Consider the following 5,963-nt stretch of genomic DNA (forward strand, 5'->3'; position numbering starts at 1 on the left):
GGGCCGAGCGCCTGGTCCGCGGGCTGCGAGGTAAGCTCGGCCTCGCGTGCACAGCCCCGGGGCGGAGGCTGTTGGTCGTGCCCTGGGAAGCGCGCCCCTCGGAATCCCCCTACGCCTCCCGCTGTTCTGCCGACCCGAGATGTGAAAGCCCTAGTAGAGTACGTCTGGGGGCTTTGCAGTGGGGAAGTGAGCCTTGCTTCTAGTACAGCCGACGGCGGTTACAACTAACTGCATGTGTGCTTACGTCACGAAATCGCGAAGAGAATTTTGTTCAGTGCTAGCACCCGTGACGTTTCTCTGCCCTCCCTGCCCCACTGTTGTCTCGCCCTGCTCAACAAAGTAACTGTAGTGTTATCCAAATTCATGGGAGGGGTGTGCCTTTAGGTTGTCACCAGTGATGTTCTTTTGGCGATGTTGCCTATGATTGGGGAAGGAGGAATTGTTGACCACATCACGAATGGAATATTTATGAAAACAAATATTTAACCATTTTTAGTTCTAGACACTTGTGAAACAGTTGCAAAGACAAGGTTACGTTGTTTAAAAACATTCTAGTATGCTTTTAAATCTTGGATGTTTTTAAATAACACTGTTCTTTGTGATGCCAACTAAATAATGAAATCTCCACGTACCAGCTGATCAGTGTGTGGAGTTCATTCACCCAGCTCGGCAAAGGGCAAGGGAGGAATTTTCAAATTTGCCAGTGCCCAGTAAGAGGATGCAGGCCGATTTTCGAGTAGCAAATGGGATCCTGCTTTACAAAGTTTTGTCTGAGACATCCTTGTTACAGTGTTGGATAGACTCTTACCCACCTTTTTTTTGGGGGGGTGGCAGCAGCAGGATTGAACCCGAGGGCACTTTGTATTTTACACTCAGCCCTTTTTATTTTATTTTGAGGCAGAGTCTCATCTAAGCTTCCCAGGCTGCCTTCCAACTTGCGAATCTCCTGTTTTGCCACTGCAACTGAATGAATCGCCATTTTTGAGTTTTCATTCTCAGTTCTTTTGACATTCTCCTGTCCTTCCCTGTCAGTTTGAAACTTGTGCACAGAACCCATAGAGGTGGTGCTGTAGCAGCATAAATAAGACAACTCTAGTCTACATTTAAATCTCAGTTCTGCTGCTCATTGGCTCTAACATCTTGAGCAAGTTATTTAACTTTCCTCATATGTTCTTTGATCCTTAAATTTTCCATCTATTAAAGAAGAAAAAAAGAAGAAAAGAGATAATCCTAGTGCTTAGTTCTTGATTTGTGGGAAGAATTGAATAAGATATCAGAAGTGGATAGTGTCTTGGTTACTTTCTGGGTACTGGCACAAAATACCTGATGCTCTCAAGTTCAAGGAGGAAAGGTTTATTTTAGCTCACAGTTTGGAGAGGTTTCAGAAGTTCATAGAAGGCTGACTCCAATACAGGGTAGCATGGTAAAGGAGAAACAGTCCCTGGTATGTTAGGCAGAAAAAGGCAGCAAGCAGCTGCCTTCCTTCTTCCCTTTCTATTTCATTTAGGCTACGAGACTCTTGGTTGGTACCACTCAGACAGGGTGGATCTTCTGTCTGCAGTAAATCCATTCAGCCACACCCATAACTATGCTAACCCAATTGGAGGACTGATCCAGACATCACACCCTTAATCCGGTATCACATACCCAAGATCCAGCCACCTCCCTAAATCCACACCTATGAGCACATAAGGCTCTGGGGAACATCTAGATATAAACCGTAACAGGTAGTAAGTCTGTATGTACCATGCTGTGAGTGCTCCATAAGCCTTACAAATTATAAAAATATATTTGGGCACTTCTTTTATATGCATGCTTATACTGGTTAATTTGATTCAGAATATGAAAATCAAAGGATCCTATTGATAAGTGAATAAAACACAAATACTTTGTAAGGTTCAAAACTATATTAAAATAAAGTATATATCATTCCACACTGTGTAATGTGCTTTTAAAAAGTATTCCCTGAAGTAAGACAGAAGTTTCTCTCTTTAAAAATAGCCAGTCACACGATCCTTGGAATGCAGGTTGAGCGTTTGGCAACATATATCACCTTTACCAAACTCAGTGGAATAAAATTATATGAAACACATATTTTATATGAGTTATATACACATTTATTTCTTTTAAAGAAATTTTTCAAGAAGCTTGTAGTTACTAAGCTCATACTCTTCAAACCTCTTGTCCAACCGTATCTGTGGAAGCTGCCAGATTGCTGAGTGCCAAAGGGTCCAGGCAGTGGGGCATCCTGAGGCCACGGAAGCCCCAGCTCTTCTCAGCCTTGGCCCAGACAGCTGTTCATCTGTTTCCCTGGTGATAGCCTGTTTGATAATTGGTAAACATAAAAAAATAATAGCACCTGTATCAGTGGCCTAATTCTTTCTTAGGGAGCCAGACTAAGGAAATTTTTAATTATAGAAAAAAATGTTAAATCTCATCAGTTTCTATAATGAAATTATAGTTGGCATTGTCACCTATTGAATAAGCAGCATGTATTAAATACTTAGTACCTATGATAAAGATAAAGATAGTGTAGCACTATCAGCTGCACAAAGAAACAAGTAGTATATCACCATTTTCCTTAGAATCTAGAAATATAAGATAATTAATGAAGAAGTTGTGATTTTTCACCCCTCTTGGAATAACAGTGATGGAAATTTTGGATGCATAATACAGGTAGTACCCTGGGGTCACGATAGCCAGCCACTTTTGGAAGTTTTAAAGTAGGGGAGATTACCGAAGTTTAGAGTGGTCAGAAGCTTCCTAGAGATCTATATAGCTACTCAGACTTCTGGGGCCTCTGCTTTTCAATGATTATAACAGAGCAGTTGCACTTAATCTCCAAGACCGCTTGTAGTTTCAGCATACTCTGGTTGTTCGGCAACACCGATTCCAGGTGAACTTCAAATGGTTCTTCTCTCTGTTCACTGGACAGTACATAAATCTGCTGCTTTAGCAGAAGTGGTATAGTTGAGAAAGAAGAAACACCTAAGGCCTGGTAGGAGTACTTTGTATCTAACTGAGGAACCGAGGCAGCTTCCCTGCCTACTAAGCAGATGGACATTTCGGAGCAGGAGCAGGGGCAGAACATCTTGGTGGGGAATGGAGTCATCAGAGCAGTGTCCAGGAGGCCTGCATAGGAGGCACCAAGGCAGGTAGACCTGGTGGCTAACGGCCAGGGAGGAGCTGCTGATGGAGTGGAGCACAGGAAGCAAAGGCTAGCCTGCAGGTTTCAGGCAATGCCCCAGACCAGGAGATGTGCAGCAGTAAAATGTAGCAGTCTGTTTATCAAATTGTCCAACTTCCTAAAGTTGAATATTTTTCTCTTATTGTGTCAGCTTGTAGAAGTCAGTTTCAGCTTGTTGTTTTAAACATGGATGCTTGGGCTTTTTGTTGCTGTTTCTAGAGAAATCACAAAGCATAAATTGATTATCCCTTAGCCAAAATGCTCGGGTCCTGAAACATTTTGGATTCTGTATTTTTTTAAGATTTTGGAATATTTGCACATACAGGGAAGATAGGACCCAAGTTTAAACATGAAACTCATTTGTTTCACATGCATCTTATACCCAGAGCCTAAACAGTGATGCTGAATTTTTCAGAAATCAAGTACCCATACTGCAACACAAAACCCACTTATTCATCTCAAAGTGCCCACGCTGCGATTAACCCAAATATGGAGGTTTTAGTTTAGAAGAAACAACTCACATTTTGCTCCTGTGACGACAGAGAGGGCTTTGCGTGCTGTGGATTCAGCACCACTGGCCTAAAAGTATTTTTATACACTATTTTGAGTGCCACCTGCATCTTGTGTGTAACCTGTCAACATCAGGTCAGGTGTATAATTTTCTGTTTGAGGGGTCATATTAATGCACACAAAGTTTCAGACTTTGGAGTATTTTGATTTCAGATGTTTGAATTAGGGATGCTCAACTTGTACTGACTGTGTTGGTCAGGGTGGGCTGCCACAACGTGCCCTCCAAAGTATAGCCCAAGAACTTGGGATCTGTCGGGTTCTTCCTCGCCCAAATACACACCTGGGGGAAGCTAATGTTCTTCCATCAAGAAGTCAGACTGCAGGAAAGTAAATGCAGAAGCAGACATGAGCACACAGCTACCTCCTGTGAGACTAGACCCTAAAGCCTTGCACAGGGCAGAACCAATGCCACACTTCTGCTCATTCATGTTGGTTCTGGAAAATACTCTGGTCTCCTCCACCTCCTCCTCCTCCTCTTCTTCTGCCTCTTCTTTTTCTTCTTCCCTTTCTCTTTCTCCTTCTTCTGCTTCTCCTTCTCTTCTCCTTCCCCTCCCTAGTTTATTTCACTTGGCATAATATTTTCAAGGGTTATCTATGTAGTAGCACGCCTCATTTCTTTAAATGATGGAATCATTGTACTATTTATCACATTTTGTTCATGCATTCCTTTGTTGGTAGACATGGGTGTGTTAGGGGGTTTTTTAACCAGTTCTTTTTTAAACTTTTGGCTCTAATGATTTTCCTTTTATTTTTATCCAAACTTCATAAGTTTTTCCTTTTTGTTTTTTATTTGCAGCATTATTTTGAACAAACAAGATTTTGTATTTAATTACTGGAGGATTCTTTTGAGGGGTAGTTGCTACTCTTTGGGGTGTGTCAGGGTTATACTAGAAAGAGTTCATACAATAAACGATCCTTTTTATGAGACTCCTATGTTGCGGATCCTAAGGACACAAAGACAAATGATAGAGGCTCCAACTTTCAGGGCTGAGTAATCACTGGTTGGTCCCTAGGTATGAGAGGAACCCAAGGAGGAGAGGAGCAGCTCTACCTGAGGAGGTCAGAAAAGGCTCTGAGAAGGAGTCAAATGTGCACTACATTTTGAAGAGTAAGGGCGAAATTCTGGGAGCGAACAATAGCAGGAATAAGGTGGAGTGAATGTACAGCCCGAGAACTGCACTTTTTCCTGTAGGCAGTTGGAGTTGGGGGCTTCAGACCGGAGGCTGGTTGATGATGCCATGGCAGTCCGAAGGATGCAGAGGGTGGAGTGAGGGGAGCTGGTGGCTGGGAGACTAGGTCAGGAGAGGGCAGGAAGGGGAGTGATGCCCAGGGCTGGAACCAGGCAGGTGAGCTGGAATGGAGTCAAGACAGGCTGAAACTGGCAGGATTGCCAAACCAGCTCCCTGGAAGGATAAGAGAGGGCCTGTTCTGGGGAAAACCCAGAATTCTAGCTAGGTGCTATTAGCCCAAATAGGAGGAACAGGTTTCTAGAAGAAAGGTCTTCGTTTTGGGCCTGTGAGTGTGAGCCATATGCAGAGGGGACTATTACCTGGGGCTGATACCTGTCTGTACTCAGGGAATGCTGAGTGAGAACACAGGATTCAGGAGTCACTGAATATTCTAATCGGGTAGCCACTGGCTGTTCTAGAGAAAATGGAGCAATAATAGTGAAAAGCCATGTCCCTTTTCTTCCTCTCTGTCTCTCTCTGTCTCTCTCTGTCTCTCTCTCTCTCTCTTTTCTTTTTGTTATACTGGGGATTGAGCTCAAGGCCTTTACACTGAGCTATATCACTAGCAATTTTTAAGTTTTGTTTGATTTTTTTTTTTTTAGTGACACAGAGCCTCACTAAGTCACTGAGTTGCCCCCCCTGGGCTGGGCTCAAACGTTCTCCTCTTGCCTCAGCCTCCCAGGGAGCTGAGAGGACAGGCGTGTGCCACCAAACCTGGCTAAGCCACTTCACTTTCTAGAAGTCTTCCTGTAATTCACATGATCTACATGTAATATTCCTAATCCCCAGGACAACCCCACAGGGAAGAATTCCTGCTCCATTATAGAGGAGGGAGTGCAGAATGCTTAGCGTTAGGTAAGGTCTCACAGCTCACAAGTGGCTGAGCCCCAAGGGACAGTAGAATCCTACATCACACTGTGTCATGTCAGTAAGTCAGAGACAAGATTACAAGATTAGCTTGAGGCAAAAAAAAAAAA

At 43.3% G+C, this 5,963-nt stretch overlaps 1 protein-coding gene across 1 annotated transcript in view; it reads left to right on the plus strand.

Moving 5' to 3' along the window:
• Nucleotides 1–5,963, plus strand: part of Pkd2 (polycystin 2, transient receptor potential cation channel) — a 45,786-nt gene that overhangs the window by 1,293 nt on the left and 38,530 nt on the right. The gene's annotated exons all lie outside the window — the stretch shown is intronic.

The sequence above is a fragment of the Fukomys damarensis genome, unplaced genomic scaffold (genome assembly GCF_012274545.1).
Source record: "Fukomys damarensis isolate Sample0158 unplaced genomic scaffold, DMR_v1.0_HiC HiC_scaffold_37, whole genome shotgun sequence".
NCBI lineage: Eukaryota > Metazoa > Chordata > Mammalia > Rodentia > Bathyergidae > Fukomys > Fukomys damarensis.